Genomic DNA, 18,960 nt, shown 5'->3' on the forward strand with positions numbered 1-18,960 from the left:
ACTCATGAGAAACACTATTTTTTGTAGCAGGTTAGGAGAACTTACGCAGCAGGTTAGGGGAATTAACGTAGCAGGTTAGGAGAATTAGGTTTAGGTTAGGAAAAGGGTTAGGGTAAGGGAAAATGCTCTCCTAACCTGCTACGAAAATCACTTAGGGTCATAGCTGTATCAAAGTGCTGTGAAAGGAGTGTGTCCCCTGACTCATACTGGATATCAGAGGACTCCAATGCTCCCATTGATATTACCATACTTTCAGGAGGTGGTACTGAGGATGCATGTAGTCCACAATATGCTACACCATATGGGCATCCTCCACAGGACATCCACCCTTGGCCATCGATGGGACAGGAAGAGACCGGTACTGGATGCCTGCAAAGAAATGTATTATTGATGATAGAGATGTGCCTGCGCATAATACATTTTTTTGGGGGGGGTCCTGATGTAAGTGGATAGAGCGTCCTAATTCTTTGATGAAATAAAATGAAAAGACTGATATTGCTGTAGCCGTAGGCCTATATTTTCTGGTAATCTGAGGCTGAAATAACACATATGGTCATTGAATCATAAAGACAACATAGGACAAAAGGACGTGGAAAAAGCTGTGTAGACAGCCTTAGGTGAGGTGATTCAGTGCATGTTGTACATTCATAAAAGCTGTTCATCCTCTCTAGGGCATTGGTGACTGAAGACTGTTTGCTGGAGCATTGTCTTTAGGTAAAGATACACTCTGAGTTATTACCTAGCGTCAGGGTTCTTTTATAGGGCTAACCAGCCACAGTTCACTGATTCCATCAAAATGTAATTAAAATGCAATCATCCATCATTAGACATGCCAGGCAGCCATGCAAGGGCAAGATGGAGGTGGCGGGGACAGCAGGAACACCTAACAACTCATTCAGCTGAGCCAAGAACATTTTATTGGTTCATTTTGTAACTACATCCCAGCTAAGAATTATAGAGAGAGAAAACATTATCTGTAATATTCCCCTAATGTTTGAGTGTCCAGTTTTCTGTGTTAGCAAAAACCTTCTGAGAACCTTTTTAGCATGTTTTGGTGTTAAAATTAGGAGGACATTCCCTTAATGTCAAGCAGAACTTATCTAGAACGTGGTTACAATGTTCTCAGAATATACAACATTAATGTTCTAGATGCGTTTTATGGGATGTTGCAAGAACATTAATGTATCCAGTTTTCTGAGGGTTAGGAGAATATTCCATCAACGTTCCACCAAACATACACAGAACATGGTTGCCATGTTGTCAGAATATACAATATTAATGTTCTAGACATGTTTCATGGGACGTTGCAAGAACATTCACGTGTCCAGTTTTCTGAGGGTTAGGAGAATATTCCATCAACGTCCCACCAAACATAAACAGGACATGGTTGCCATTTTCTCAGAAAATAAGATATTAACGTTGCAAGAATATTTATTGTATCAGTTGTCCTCACCTGGGATTTGAATTCACAACCTGTTGGTTCACGGCACTCAGATCTTCCTGCTACGCCACCATGGCTGTGTTAGTTATCAGTTCATTTGAACTTTTCTCTCATCATGGATTTGATTTACTTATTTCAAAAATTTAAGAGCTTTCTGTATAGTTGTCTAATGTTGGTAGGGCATATTAACCTGTTTAAAAATCAAATGAAATAAACGTTTATTTGTTGCGTACTCAGATTTGCAGATGTTATTGAAGGTGCAGTGAAATGCTTGTGTTTCTAGTGCCAACAGTACAGTAATAATACCTTGCAATAAAAATATATATATATACTGTATATATACACATAATCCAGAAATACACACATAATCCAGAAAAAGTTAGATTTTTTTTTGATACTCCTGAATCACTATGATCAATAAAAGTGTTTCTTGAGTGTACTTTTAACAGAGCTGAGATTGACTTCAAAGCTCATTCACCCTATTGCTTACACCTATCAAGTTGTTTCAGATCTACAGAAGCGCCTAGAGCAGAGTGACTGCCCTGCGGGTCTCAAACCCAGGCCATCAGCACCAATGAACGACACCCTAACCACTGTCCCAATAAGGGATGTCTTTGGGGCTTGTGCTCACCAATCAGGGCCTTGCTTAGTAACAAGACCTGATGTGTAATGCATTTTTCTTTGGACTTATACATGTTCTTACAATGTTCCCATGAAATGTGTCTAGAACATTAATATCTTAAGTTCTGAGAACATGGTCCCACGTTCTGTGTAAGTTCTATTTGACATTAAGGGAATGGTCTCTTGGAAACATTAGTTAATGACCTAATGAGACTCTCAAAGTTGTGGGAATGGTTGTTGTTAGCTGGGATAGGTCTACTGCAAATGTATCAGTATGCTTGTTAGGCTATTATTATGTTGTAAACAATTGAGAAACAATATAAAAATAACACACCAAATAAAAATCAAATTGTTTGTTTATAAATAGTATGTTGATCTATGGCTGTGTAAATATATGTAGCTATGTTGTGTTTATTCAAATAGGCTTACCAAACTCAGAGGATTGTACAGTAGGCTACACACACCTCTATGCAAAACACGAAAGGTGCAGCACGAGGAGATCCTGTGCAAGCTCGGATCCTGTTGATCTAACCTTTGTGAAATAAAAAGACTGCTCAGAAGTGAGTGATATAGGGGAACTGGTTGACAATTACATTGGTAGAAGCTTTGATCGTTTTTTTAACCGATTTTTTCAGATAGCTCCAAGCACCCAGATAGTTGTCATACAGGAGCGAGCGTTTACATTCCTGAACTTGATGTGGAGATAGGCCTATGTCGAAGATTAACAGATGAACTGTCTGTATACTCAGTTCAACTGTTGACAATAGTAGCTGCCCTCCAGTGGGTGGAGGACGCTCAACCTGTCAGAATTAGCTAGCATGGAAATAACTGAATGATCAGAGAGGTAATGTCACCATTACAATTAGAGCATGCTAGCTAACTCGATCTTACAGCAATAACATAGAAAAGCACATCCCATAATGCCCCCAATATCTAACAGGTATAATACACAACACACTGTATACAGTGCATTCGGAAATGATTCAGACCCCTTTACTTTTTCCACATTTTGTTACCTTACAGCCTTATTCTAAAATTGATTAAATGATTGTTTTCCCTCATCAATCTACACACAATACCCCATAATAACAAACTAAAAACAGGTTTTGAGAAATGTTTGTTACATAGAATAAGGCTGTAATGTAACAAAATGTGGAAAAAGTACTTTCCGAATGCACTGTATATACACACATCAGGACATGTACATAGTGAACTCGTACACATTGTAAATATGAAAATAGAATACATTATTTCAGAACGTGACCCGCTTGCATGTCAATATCTGACTGGGAAGAATTTACGTTTGTGATCTCCCCCATCTGCAAGAATGACCAATGGCATAACACCTTATTGATAAGTAAATTCATCCACAGGAGGCTGTTGAGGGGGGAACGGCTCATAATATTGGCCTGAACAGAGCAAATGGAATGGCATTGTCACGGATTCAGCCGAGGCTGCTCCTCCTCCTTGCTCGGGCAGGCTTCGGCGTTCGTCGTCACCGGAGTACTAGCTGCTACCGATCTATGTTCCTGTGTTCTACTTGTCTTGTCTTTATTGTTCACACCTGGTTTCTATTAGGTATTGATTACTTCCCTATTTAACCCTCTGGCTCCCACTGTATGTTGTGCGTGTTTGTTCATGTTTGGTTGTCGTCTGGTGAGCGGGTTTGTTTTCCTCCCTGCGTGGAGGTTATGTTATTTACGTTACCTACGAGTAAAGTACGTTTTCGATTAGCTCTGTGTCCTGTGCCTGACTTCGTCCTACCGCATCACACTGACATCTTGACAGAAACACGCACCAAAATATGAAGTCAGCAGGTACATTCATTTCGTCCGGATCAATGGAGGAACGTGTCCAACAGCAGGCGACCATGATCCAGACTCTCGGCACCGCAATGGAGCGCGTGTTGAACACTATGGAGCGATGGGAGAGAGGTGGTGGTCCTACACCTCCTCCAACTACACAACCACCCACACCACTGTCCACCCCTTCGTCACCTGGGTCCAGTGGGATTCGGCTCTCGCTCCCGAGGGCATACGATGGTACAGCTGCCGGGTGCCAGGGTTTTCTGCTCCAGGTAGAGCTCTACCTGGCCACCATCCACCCGGCTCCCTCGGGATACGAGAGCGTGTCCGCCCTCATCTCCTGTCTGTCTGGAAGAGCGCTCGAGTGGGCCAACGCAGAGTGGGGAGGAATAGACGCAGCGCCAGTACGCTATGAGGATTTCACCTGCCGCTTTCTGTTGGTATTCGTTCATCCACCGGAGGGGAGAGCGGCGGGGAACGTCTATTCCAGCTCAGACAGGGGAGGAGGAGCGCACAGGACTTTGCACTGGACTTCAGGACTCTGGCTGCCAGTGCAGGATGGAATGAGAGGGCCCTGATCGACCACTACCGATGCAGCCTCCAGGAGGACGTTCGTTGGGAACTGGCCTGCAGGGACACCACCCTTAACCTGGACCAACTGGTGGACATGTCAATAAGGCTGGATAACCTGTTGGCAACCCGCGGACGTCCGGATCAGGGGCCGTCCATTCCATCCCCCAGCACCTCCGACCCTACTCCTATGGAGCTCGGAGGTGCTGCACTTAGGGAGACCGGAAGGAGGGCCATCTCCTGCACCAACTGTTGCCGCGGAGGACACACTGCTGGTCGGTGCTGGGGAGGGTCTTTCAGGAGTCGAGGCGGTAGGCAGAGCACTGGTGGACCGTCTCAGGTGAGTAGGCACCCAACTCACCCAGAGCTCCCTGTTGCGCATATGTGTATTGATATTGTATTTCCAGAGTTTTCCCCTCATTCCCAGCATAAGGCGCTCGTAGATTCAGGCGCAGCTGGGAACTTTATTGATCATCAGTTTTCCCGTAGTTTAGGGATTCCTATTGTTCCTGTTGATGTGCCCTTCCCTGTACACGCCTTAGATAGTCGCCCTTTAGGGTCAGGCCTGATTAGGGAGGTCACAGCTCCACTCTGGATGAAAACGCAGGAGGGTCATGAGGAGAAAATTAGTCTCTATCTGATTCTCCTGCGTTTCCAGTGGTGTTGGGACTTCCCTGGTTAACTTCTCATGACCCCACGATTTCATGGCAACAGAGGGCTCTCAAGGGATGGTCAAGTCAGTGCTCGGGGAGGTGTGTAGGTGTTTCCATAGGGGCAACTACGGTGGAAAGTCCAAACCAGGTCTCCACCATGCACATTCCCCCCGAATATGCCGATTTGCCTCTCGCCTTCTGTAAAAAGAAGGCGTCTCAATTACCACCCCATCGACAGGGGATTGTGCGATAAATCTCCAGGTAGGCGCTGCACTTCCCCGGAGTCACGTGTATCCCCTGTCACAGGAAGAGACGGCAGCTATGGAAACATATGTCTCCGAATCTCTGGGGCAGGGATACATTCGGCCATCCACTTCACCTGTCTCCTCAAGTTTCTTTTTTGTGAAGAAGAAGGATGGTGGCTTACGCCCGTGCATTGACTACCGGGGTCTCAATCAGATCACTATCAAGTACAGTTATCCACTACCGCTCATTGCTAGTACGACGGAGTCATTGCACAGGGCGCGCTTCTTCACAAAATTGGATCTCAGGAGCGCGTACAACCTGGTGCGTATCCAGGAGGGAGATGAGTGGAAGACAGCGTTCAGTACCACCTCTGGGCACTATGAGTACCTCGTCATGCCATACGGGTTGATGAATGCTCCATCAGTCTTCCAATCCTTTGTTGATGAGATTTTCAGGGACCTGCACGGACAGGGTGTAGTGGTGTATATTGATGACATTCTCATATACTCCGCTACATGGGCCGAGCATGTGTCCCTGGTGCGTCATGTGCTTGGTCGACTGTTGGAGCATGACCTGTATGTGAAGGCGGATAAATGTCTGTTCTTCCAAGAGTCCATCTCCTTCCTAGGGCACCGCCTGTCCGCGTCAGGGGTGGAGATGGAGATTGACCACATTTCGGCCGTGCGTAATTGGCCGACTCCAATCACGGTGAAGGAGGTGCAGCGATTTTTGGGTTCTGCCAACTACTACCGGAGGTTTATCCGGGGCTTTGGTCAGGTAGCGGCTCCCATTACCTCCTTGCTGAAGGGGGGAACGGTGCGACTGCAGTGGTCAGCTGAGGCGGACAGGGCTTTTGGTCATCTGAAGGACCTGTTTACCTCGGCTCCAGTGCTGGCTCATCCGGATCCCTCCTTAGCATTCCAGGTTGAGGAGGACGCGTCCGAGGCTGGAATAGGAGCTGTACTGTCTTAGCGCTCGGGTACGTCACCAAAGCTCCGCTCCTGTGCTTTCTTTTCTAAGAAACTCAGTCCGGCAGAGCGCAACTATGATGTGGGGGACCGGGAGCTGTTAGCTGTGGTTAAGGCTCTGAAAGTGTGGAGGCATTGGCTTGAGGTGGCTAAACACCCTTTCCTCATTTTGACTGACCATCGCAATCTGGAGTACATCCGGGCGGCGAGGAGATTGAACCCTCGCCAGGCAAGGTGGGCCATGTTCTTCACTCGTTTTGTGTTTACTCTTACTTACAGACCAGGTTCCCAGAACGCTAAGGCAGACGCCCTGTCCCGACTGTATGACACAGAGGAGAGGTCCATTGAGCCCACTCCCATACTTCCGGCGTCGTGTCTGGTGGCACCGGTGGTGTGGGAGGTTGACGCGGACATCGAGCGGGCATTACGTACCGAGCCCACTCCCACCCCAGTATTCAGTGGGTCGTATGTACGTGCCGCTCGAGGTTCGTGATCGATTGATCTATTGGGCTCACACGTCACCCTCCTCTGGTCATCCTGGCATCGGTCGGACAGTGCACTGTCTTAGTGGGAAGTACTGGTGGCCCACTTTAGCCAAGGACGTGAGGGTTTACGTTTCCTCCTGCTCGGTGTGCGCCCAGTGTAAGGCACCTAGACACCTGCCCAGAGGGAAATTACAAACCCTACCCGTTCCACAACGGCCGTGGTCCCATCTATCGGTGGATTTTGTTACGGACCTTCCCCCCTCACAAGGGAACACCACGATCCTGGTCGTTGTGGATCGGCTTTCTAAGTCCTGCCGTCTCATTCCTATGCCAGGTCTCCTTACGGCCCTACAAACTGCTGAGGCCCTATTTACACACGTCTTCCGGCACTACAGGGTGCCTGAGGATATTGTATCGGATCGGGGTCCCCAGTTCACCTCAAGGGTCTGGAGGGCGTTCATGGAACGTCTGGGGGTCTCGATCAGCCTTACCTCAGGTTTTCACCCCGAGAGTAATGGGCAGGTGGAGAGAGTTAACCAGGATGTGGGTAGGTTTCTGCGGTCCTATTGCCAGGACCGGCCGGGGGAGTGGTCGGGTTTTATCCCCTGGGCGGAGATGGCCCAAAACTCACTCCGCCACTCATCCACTAACCTTTCTCCCTTTCAGTGTGTGTTAGGTTATCAGCCGGTCCTGGCACCTTGGCATTAGAGCCAGATCGAGGCTCCTGCGGTGGATGAGTGGTTTCGGCGCTCGGAAGAGACCTGGAACACTGCCCATATACGCCTGCAGCGGGCCATCAGGCGACAAAAGGCGAGCGCCGACCGCCACCGCAGTGAGGCCCCGGTGTATGGACCGGGTCTGGCTCTCGACCCAAAACCTGCCCCTTCGCCAGCCCTACCGGAAGCTGGGTTGGCGGTTTGTGGGGCCATTTAAAGTCCTGAGGAGATTGAACAAGGTTTGTTATAGGTTACAGCTTCCTCTGAATTACTGTATTAACTCCTCGTTCCATGTGTCTCTCCTCAGGCTGGTGGTAGCTGGTCCACTCTAGGAGGGACATCCTCGATCCCTCCATGTTGAGGGATTTCCACCGTCGTCATCCGACTCGCCCTGACCGCGTCCTCCTGGCCGTCCCCGAGGCCAGTGTCGGCGCACGGCTGGAGCCGTGCGTCAAGGGGGGTACTGTCACGGATTCAGCCGAGGCTGCTCCTCCTCCTTGCTCGGGCAGGCTTCGGCGTTCGTCGTCACCGGAGTACCAGCTGCTACCAATCTATGTTTCTGTGTTCTACTTATCTTGTCTTTATTGTTCACACCTGGTTCCCATTAGGTATTGATTACTTCCCTATTTAACCCTCTGGCTCCCACTGTATGTTGTGCGTGTTTGCTCATGTTTGGTTGGGTTTGTTTTCCTCCCTGCGTGGAGGTTATGTTATTTACGTTACCTACGAATAAAGTATGTTTTCGATTAGCTCTGTGTCCTGCGCCTGACTTCGTCCTACCGCATCACACTGACATCCTGACAGGCATCAAACACCTGGAAACCATGTGTTTGATGTATTTGATACCATACCAACCTCCTGTGAATTCAACTAACCAATAGGAATACATAAACATCAAATACATATTTCTGCAGAGTTAAGTGAAAACATAAACAACCCTGTTACGTGGACAGGAATGAAATAGTAGACCAGGTAGACAAAAGGGCTTTAAAACTAGATATAATTGATATTCAAACTCCACTGGGTAGAGAGGTGAGGCCAAATGTAAGATTAGATGATAGATGTGTGACAGAAGAGGTGGGACTCTGCCCAAGGGCCAGCATTTATGCCCTCCAAATACAGGTTGGTGGACCAAGATTCAAGGGTCAGATTAGGAAGGAAGAGGTGGTGTTTGCTTGGTTGTGTCTAGGACATTGTACATTGAACTCGTCATTATAGCTGGTTGGCAAGCATGCAAATGGTTTGTGTACAGTCGTGGTCAAACGTTTTGAGAATGACACAAATACTAATTTTCACAAAGTCTGCTGCCTCAGTTTTAATGATGGCAATTTGCATATACTCCAGAATGTCATGAAGAGTGATCAGATGAATTGCAAAGTCCCTCTTTGCCATGAAAATGAACTTAATCCCAAAAAAACATTTCCACTGCATTTCAGCCCTGCCACAAAAGGACCAGCTGCCATCATGTCAGTGATTCTCTCGTTAACACAGGTGAGAGTGTTGACGAGGACAAGGCTGGAGATCACTCTGTCATTTTGATTGAGTTAGAATAGCAGACTGGAAGCTTTAAAAGGAGGATGGTGCTTGAAATCATTGTTCTTCCTCTGTTAACCATGGTTACCTGCAAGGAAACACGTGCTGTCATCATTGCTTTGCACAAAAAGGGCTTCACAGGCAAGGATATTGCTGCTAGTAAGATTGCACCTAAATCAACCATTTATCGGATCATCAAGAACTTCAAGGAGAGAGGTTAAATTGTTGTGAAGAAGGCGTCAGGGTGCCCAAGAAAGTCCAGCAAGCGCCAGGACCGTCTCCTAAAGTTGATTCAGCTGCGGGATCGGGGCACCACCAGTGCAGAGCTTGCTCAGGAATGGCAGCAGGCAGGTGTGATGCATCTGCCCGCACAGTGAGGCAAAGACTTTTGGAGGATGGCCTGGTGTCAAGAAGGGCAGCAAAGAAGCCACTTCTCTCCAGGAAAAACATCAGGGACAGACTGATATTCTGCAAAAGGTACAGGGATTGGACACGCATTTGCTGTGAGACACGCATTTGACCATCTACACGCTCACACGCCACACCTCTTATTTCTCACACGTTGAAAAAAGCTGAGCATATATGCGCCTGCAATTCTTACATCACAAGCATTGTATGGGTGGCAGCTTCACTGAGGAGATCCATTATTTTCCTGCCACTGCACTGTGAACCGCGGCAGATTGAAGATTGTGATTGGTTTAGTAAGGGCCGGGGAAACTTGTAGTGCAGATGAATTTGCTGTCACCACTGGCAGACTTACCATTAGGCAGAAGAGACAATTGCCCCAGGCCTCATAAGCTGGGCATAAAAAAATACAAATTTACATTTTAGCAGACGCTCTTATCCAGAGCGACTTACAGTTAGTGAATACATATTTTTTTATACTGGCCCCCCGTGGGAATCGAACCCACAACCCTGGCGTTGCAAACGCCATGCTCTATCAACTGAGCTACATCCCTGCCGGCCATTCCCTCCCCTACCCTGGACCAATTGTGCGCCTCCCATGAGTCTCCGGTCGCAGCCGGCTGCGACAGAGCCTGGATTCAAACCAGGATCTCTAGTGGCAGAGTTAGCACTGCGATGCAGTGCCTTAGACCACTGCGCCACTCAGGAGAACTAATAAATAAAATCTAATTTCTCTGCTTGAGGTCCCCCATGCTCTGCTCGAGGCATAATAGTAAAATAATTAAAAAAACATCAAAATCCATCTGTTAAGCTAGAGATATGTGTTTTTGCATGGGCTGCGTCTCAATCCACCGTTCTTCTCATGAAAGCGTCTGTAGTATCAGAGCAGTGGTCTACACACTAATATGGAAAGATGAGACGCTCACGAACACGATGGTGTTCTCCGTTTTGCTCTACGACCACCACAAGTGTCATGGGACTCGACTGAAAGTAACCCGGTACTGGGCCGAAAAATGCATGGAAGTGAACAGGGCATTTCCACGAAAAGTTATTTGGATAATTTTTCTTTTTTTCTTTTTTCTGTGCTTTCTTATATCTCTCATATAAGACAGACACCTCAAAACATACTTCCTTTTGATTACATTTTTGACTATCTGTTTTTCCATGTATGAATATGTTATTCAATGCGTTTATATGGCAGTAAGGCCAAATTCTATGGTTCATCCAATAAAAAAATTATAATAAATAAAGAAAATTGTTTACCCCTTTTTCTCCCCAATTGGAAGTTACAGTCTAGTCCCTTCACTGCAACTCCCGTACGGACTCGGGAGAGGCGAAGGTCGAGAACGATGCGTCCTCCGAAACAAGACCCTGCCAAGCCACACTGCTTCTTGACACATTGCTCGTTTAACCCAGAAGCCAGCCACACCAATGTGTCAGAGGAAACACCGTACAACCAAAGTCAGCGTGCATGCGCCCAGCCTGCCACAAGGAGTCGCTAGAGCGCGATGGCACAAGGAGATACCGGCAGGCCAAACCTTCCCCTAACCCGGACGACACTAGGCCAATTGTGTGCAGGCTCATGGGTCTCCCGGTCGCGGCTGGCTGCGACACAGCCTGGGATTGAACCCGGGTCTGTAGTGACCCCTCTAGCACTGCGATGCAGTGCCTTAGACCGCTGTGCCACTCGGGAGGCCCATCAAATATTTGTTTTATACCTACAGCGGTCCTAAAATTCAAAATCAAATAGCTAAATGACCCTTGGTATGACAATCTTAAAACAATTCCATATATTAGCTTAGTAGGAACCCAGCCTCGGGCCCTTAGACTCTAGGGCAATACAATACGCATTTCTTTAGTAAAAGACAGGTGCTGCTGATAATACTGCCATCGTCGTCGAGGCAGAGGACAAGGATGTTTAGCCCACATACAATGCATTCGGAAAGTATTCAGACCCCTTGACTTTTTCTACATTTTGTTACGTTACAGCCTTATTCTAAAATGGATTAAATACATTTACGTCATTTAGCAGACGCTCTTATCCAGAGCGACTTACAGTTAGTGAATACATATTTTTTTATACTGGCCCCCCGTGGGAATCGAACCCACAACCCTGGCGTTGCAAACGCCATGCTCTATCAACTGAGCAACATCCCTGCCGGCCATTCCCTCCCCTACCCTGGGCCAATTGTGCGCCGCCCATGAGTCTCCCGGTCGCGGCCGGCTGCGACAGAGCCTGGATACGAACCAGGATCTCTAGTGGCACAGTTAGCACTGCGATGCAGTGCCTTAGACCACTGCACCACTCAGGAGTTCAAAAAAGTTATCATCAATCTACACACAATACCCCATAATGACAAAGCAAAAACAGGTTTTTAGAAATTTGTGCAAATGTATTAAAAATAAAAAACAGTAATTCCTTATTTACGTAAGTATTCAGACCCTTTGCTATGAGACTCCAAATTGAGCTCAGGTGCATCCTGTTATTATTGATCATCCTTGAGATGTTGCTACAACTTGATTGGAGTCCACCTGTGGTAAATTCAATTGATTGGACATTATTTGGAAAGGCACACACCTGTCTATATAAGGTTCCACCTAAGCCATGAGGTCGAAGGAATTGTCCGTAGAGCTCAGAGACAGGATTGTGTCGGCACAGATCTGGGGAAGGGTACCAAAAAATTGCATTGAAGGTCCCCAAGAACACAGTGGCCTCCATCGTTCTTAAATGGAAGACATTTGGAACTACCACGACTCTTACTAGAGTTGGCTGCCCGGCCAAACTCAGCAATCGGGGGAGAAGGGCCTTGGTCAGGGAGGTGACCAGGAACCTGATGGTCACTCTGACAGAGCTCCAGAGTTCCTCTGTGGAGATGGGAGAACCTTCCTGAAGTGGCCAGACGGAATCCACTCCTCAGTAAAAGGCACATGACAGCCCGCTTGGAGTTTGCCAAAAGGCACCTAAAGGACACTCAGACCATGAGAAACAAGATTCTCTGGTCTGATGAAACCAAGATTGAACTCTTCGGCCTGAATGGCAAGCATCACATCTGGAGGAAACCTGGTACCATCCCTACGGTGAAGCTTGGTGGTGGCAGCATCATGCTGTGGGTATGTTTTTCAGTGGCAGGGACTGGGAGACTAGTCAGGATTGAGGCAAAGATAAACGGAGCAAATTACAGAGAGATCCTTGATGAAAACCTGCTCCAGAGCGCTCAGGACCTTGGACTCGGGCGAAGGTTCACCTTCCAACAGGACAACGACCCTACCCACACAGCCAAGACGCATGAGTGGCTTTGGGACAAGTCTCTGAATGTCCTTCTAAAAACCTGTTTGTGATTTGTCATTATGGGCTATTGTGTGTAGATTGATGAGGGGAGAAACTATTTAATCGATTTTAGAATAAGGCTCTAACGTAACAAAATGTGGAAAAAGTCAAGGGGTCTGAATACTTTCCGAATGCACTGTATCTGATGCTGTCTGGCCAAACATATTATGGTATGTCCTACTCTTTTTGTCCAGACAGCATCAGATACATGGGCTACATATAGTAAGACAGAGGGGCGCTGTTTCACTCACTCGGATGCTTTATCCACTGAAATCGTTTCAACCACTTGCTAATTGAAGGAAAGTTGGTGGTTGCACAATGCACTGTTCCGATGCTGGAAATATTTTTTATGAATGTGCGAAGGTAACCTACTTTTTGAAGTGTTGTTTTTTTGACAATCAGATGAAAACATCATGACTGGTTGTGTTCATTGCACATTCACCTTTTCACATATACCAACAAACGGTTGTGATCATTCTACAGTGGTCCCTGCAGCATACGCTCAAACCAGTGTGATTAGAACGCTTATTTAGAACGTCCAGTTTCGATTGAGGCAACAGTCAGCATTTGAGCTAGCCACACTGTTTTTTCACAGAAACATTTTGCACAAACACAGTCCTTACTAAGTTATAACCTGAATGTGACCAGTTTATTTTTGGATGCAATGTTAAGACATTCACAGAAGTAGCGACAGCATACACAATCATCCAAACCAGAAAATGTAGGCTACATTAGTCCTAACGATAACTGAGGAAAGATTGACTTAACACAAGTGGTCATTCAGTCTTCCCAGCCTGGTGCAGGTCTACAATTTTGTTTCTGGTGTCCTTTGACAGCTCTTTGGTCTTGGCCATAGTGGAGTTTGGAGTGTGACTGTTTGAGGTTGTGGACAGGTGTCTTTTATACTGATAACAAGTTCAAACAGGTGCCATTAATACAGGTAACGAGTGGAGGACAGAGGAGCCTCTTAAAGAAGAAGTTACAGGTCTGTGAGAGCCAGAAATCTTGCTTGTTTGTAGGTGACCAAATACTTATTTTCCACCATAATTTGCAAATAAATTCATTGAAAATCCTACAATGTGATTTTCTGGAAAAAAAAATCTCAATTTGTCTGTCATAGTTGACGTGTACCTATGATGAAAATTACAGGCCTCTCACATCTTTTTAAGTGGGAGAACTTGCACAATTGGTGGCGGACTTCCTGACGGGCCGCCCCCAGGTGGTAAGGGTAGGTAACAACACATCTGCCACACTGATCCTCAACACGGGGGCCCCTCAGGGGTGCGTGCTCAGTCCCCTCCTGTACTCTCTGTTCACCCATGACTGCATGGCCAGGCACGACTCCAACACCATCATTAAGTTTGCCGACGACACAACAGTGGTAGGCCTGATCACCGACAACGATGAGACAGCCTATAGGGGAGGAGGTCAGAGATCTGGCCGTGTGGTGCCAGGACAACAACCTCTCCCTCAACGTGACCAAGACAAAGGAGATGATTGTGGACTACAGGAAAAAAAGAGGACTGAGCACGCCCCCATTCTCATCGACGGGGCTGTAGTGGAACAGGTTGAGAGCTTCAAGTTCCTTGGTGTCCACATCACCAACTAACTATCATGGTCCAAACACACCAAGACAGTCGTGAAGAGGGCACGACAAAGCCTATTCCCCCTCAGGAGACTAAAAAGATTTGGCATGGGTCCTCAGATCCTCAAAAATTCTACAGCAGCACCATCGAGAGCATCCTGACTGGTTGCATCACCGCCTGGTATGGCAACTGCTTGGCCTCTGACCGCAAGGCACTACAGAGGGTAGTGCGTACGGCCCAGTACATCACTGGGGCAAAGCTCCCTGCCATCCAGGACCTCTATACCAGGCGGTGTCAGAGGAAGGCCCTCAAAATTGTCAAAGACTCCAGCCACCCTAGTCATAGACTGTTCTCTCTGCTACCGCACGGCAAGCGGTACCGGAGTGCCAAGTCTAGGTCCAAAAGACTTCTCAACAGCTTCTACCCCCAAGCCATAAGACTCCTGAACAGCTAATCATGGCTACCCGGACTATTTGCACTGCCCCCCCACCCCATCCTTTTACGCTGCTGCTACTCTGTTAAGTATTTATGCATAGTCACTTTAACTCTACCCACATGTACATATTACCTCAACTACCTCAACTAGCCGGTGCCCCCGCACATTGACTATGCAACGGTACCCCCCTGTATATATAGCCTCCCTACTGTCACTTTATTTTACTGTATATATAGCCTCCCTACTGTCACTTTATTTTACTTCTGCTCTTTTTTTTCTCAACACTTTTTTGTTGTTGTTTTATTCTTACTTTTTTGTTTAAAATAAATGCACTGTTGGTTAAGGGCTGTAAGTAAGCATTTCACTGTAATGTCTGCACCTGTTGTATTCGGCGCATGTGACCAATAAAATTTGATTTGATTTGATTTGATTTGACTAAATACTTTTTTTCCCCACTGTATGCTGAGCACTTGTTGGCTGCATTTCCTTCACTCTGCTGTCCGACTCATCCCAAACCATCTCAATTTGGTTGAGGTCGGGTGATTGTGGAGGCCAGGTCATCTGATGCAGCACTTTATCACTATCCTTCTTGGTAAAATAGCCCTTACACAGCCTGGAGGTGTGTTGGATCATTGTCCTGTTGAAAAACAAATGATAGTCCCACTAAGCCCAAACCAGATGGGATGGCGTATCGCTGCAGAATGCTGTGGTAGCCATGCTGGTTAAGCGTTCCTTGAATTCTAAATAAATCACATTCAGTGTCACCAGCAAAGCACCCTCACACCATAACACCACCTCCTCCATCCTTCACGGTGGGAACCACACATGCGGAGATCATCCGTTCACCCACACCGCGTCTCACAAAGCCACGGCGGTTGGAACCAAAAATGTCCAATTTGGACTCCAGACCAAAGGACACATTTCCACCTGTCCATTGCTCATGTTCCTTGGCCCAAGCAAGTCTCTTCTTATTATTGGTGTCCTTTAGTAGTGGTTTCTTTGCAGGAATTCGACCATGAAGGCCTGATTCACGCAGTCTCCTCTGAACAGTTGATGTTGAGGTGTGTCTGTTACTTGAACTCTGTGAAGCATTTATTTGGGCTGCAATCTGAGGGGCAGTTAACGCTAATTAACTTATCCTCCTTTCCTGTGGCGGTCCCCATGAGAGCCAGTTTCATCATAGCGCTTGATGGTTTTTGCGACTGCCCTTGAAGAAACTTTCAAAGTTCTTGAAATTTTTCGGATTGACTGACCTTCATGTCTTAAAGTAATGATGGACAGCAGTGGCGGCTCCTGAAATTTTTTTCAGGTGGGGCAATTTTTCTGATGATTTAGGTGACCTACACACATTTTTAAAAATATATGTCCAGCAATAACATGAAGACAGGGGCAGCATATAAGTCAATACCAGAAGCATTTATTGACTGATCTCAAAAGTGTTGGCTTACAAAAGCAAAATAAGTTATCACAGTAAAAATAATCAAGGGTGTTCTTTCACATTCCTCAACACTGCATAAACAATATGCATTTCCATAAACAAATGAAATATCAGCTGAAAATACAGCATCTTGGTATTTGTTCAGATTGCAGGATCAACAAGAGCTTTTACCACATTTTTTGCCTCATGGTTGAATTGGAAATATGTGCACCTGAGCATAATTCACAACAAGCAAGCAGGAGCTTTTGATAGAGGCTACTGAAAACATTGATGCAAGTTATTGGTAATAAGAAATTTTTATAGACTTCCATATTCTGACCTCTTGTATAGATTTGTGAAAATGAACAGTGATAGACATTTTGCCTGAAAACAGAATTTGAAAGTAATTTCTAGAAAAGGTAAACACAGCTATCTGTATGGCTTTGTAAAAATGAACAACCATATTCTGGCCAATTGTATAGATTTGTAAATATGAACAACCATATTCTGGCCAATTGTATAGATTTGTAAAAATGAACATGAACAGATTTTTTTTTGTAAAACTTTAAAAAAAATGAAAAATAACTATTTTAAACAACATCAACTGTGAACTGATTTGGGCGTGTGTGTGTTAAAGAGACAGACAGGGGAGGGACAAAGAGAGAGAGAGGCTACATTACTTGTACTGAAACTGTTCTCTTCTCTGTTTCAATACAGCAAAGCGGTCAATGACTTTCTCATTGAAATCAGGCATGCTGAGGACTAGTTCCCTCTCCATGGAAAGCATGGCCAGTGCATTCAGACGTTCCTGGCCCATTGAATTTCGTGAGGAATGTCTTAACTCGTGTCAAAGTTGAGAAACATCTCTCAGCTTCAGCTGTTGTCATGGGAGTAGTTATGAGGATGTTCAACAGAGTCACAGTCTCAGAGAACGTCTCCTGGAGGTTGTAGCTCATGAGAACCTGGTACAGTGCCAGTGCACCACAGCAGCCCTTGAATTCAGGATTCTCATAGATCAGAGATAGTTCTGTCTTGAGCTTTGCCTTGCTCAGCATGGGGTATGCATTCACAGTGGCATTCAGAGCCTCATCAGGAAATGAATGGCAGTACCTTTCAAACATGTCTGCTTGCAGTAAGGTAGCACTCACAAGGTGGCCAGAGAAAGAGAACCTTTCTTTGGTGTGATCCAGGATGGTGTTGCAGACCTCTTCAGACAGCCTCTGCTTCTCCTCTTCTCTCAAAGCTGTTCTGGGTCTTTTGGCTCCTGTTGCTTCTTGCAGCTGCTGTTGAGAGGAGTCCCTGAAGGCAAACAGACCAATGTGTTTGCTGGCTTTGTACAGTATTGTTGTCTATGTGATGCACAGGTATATGCAATGTATCCATGTATAGTACAAATACTTCAGTTCCACTTAAAATGGGCAGGGATGCATAAAGTCTTTAGTGTTTAAGTTAGCCTTTGTGTCTCACATAGCCTGGATGTTCAGTACAGTATACAGTGGTGCTCATAAGCTTATGATCCCATGCTAAAGTTGACTAAAAAGAGGAATAAAAAAGAAAAGAAAATTGGTGTCCTTAAAGGTTGGATTTTCCAACTTTTTTAATTAAGTCATTAAGATCAATTTCCAAAAGATGATTTTTAAATTTTTGTATTCCTCTTTTTAGTCAACTTTAGAATGTGTTCATACACTTATGAGCACCACTGTACAGTACACATAGTATATAAAATAAGATAGATTACACCACTGGCCATATATAATGAGAATAATGTAATTTCAAACACAAATGCAGTCTCCTTTCATGCATACATTTTCAAATAAAGCTCTGCTTTGAGAAAGATCAAATGATATTGTTTAATCTTACCTTATGGCCTGCACACTGCTTGTGAAGCTGTCGAGGGCACGTTTGATAAAGACAGCATCGATGTCCTTCTTCTGTAGCTTCTGGTACAGAATGGTCTCTTCTTCTTATTGGTGTCCTTTAGTAGTGGTTTCTTTGCAGGAATTCGACCATGAAGGCCTGATTCACGCAGTCTCCTCTGAACAGTTGATGTTGAGGTGTGTCTGTTACTTGAACTCTGTGAAGCATTTATTTGGGCTGCAATCTGAGGGGCAGTTAACGCTAATTAACTTATCCTCCTTTCCTGTGGCGGTCCCCATGAGAGCCAGTTTCATCATAGCGCTTGATGGTTTTTTGCCCTCTAAGCTCATCACTAAGCTAAGGATCCTGGGACTAAACACCTCCCTCTGCAACTGGATCCTGGACTTCCTGACGGAAGTGGTAAGGGTAGGTAACAACACATCTGCCACACTGATCCTCAACACGGGGGCCCCTCAGGGGTGCGTGCTCAGTCCCCTCCTGTACTCTCTGTTCACCCATGACTGCATGGCCAGGCACGACTCCAACACCATCATTAAGTTTGCCGACGACACAACAGTGGTAGGCCTGATCACCGACAACGATGAGACAGCCTATAGGGAGGAGGTCAGAGATCTGGCCGTGTGGTGCCAGGACAACAACCTCTCCCTCAACGTGACCAAGACAAAGGAGCTGATCGTGGACTACAGGAAAAAAAAAGAGGACTGAGCACGCCCCCATTCTCATCGACGGGGCTGTAGTGGAACAGGTTGAGAGCTTCAAGTTCCTTGGTGTCCACATCACCAACGAACTATCATGGTCCAAACACACCAAGACAGTCGTGAAGAGGGCACGACAAAGCCTATTCCCCCTCAGGAGACTAAAAAGATTTGGCA

The sequence above is a fragment of the Coregonus clupeaformis genome, chromosome 16 (assembly GCF_020615455.1).
Source record: "Coregonus clupeaformis isolate EN_2021a chromosome 16, ASM2061545v1, whole genome shotgun sequence".
Lineage (NCBI taxonomy): Eukaryota > Metazoa > Chordata > Actinopteri > Salmoniformes > Salmonidae > Coregonus > Coregonus clupeaformis.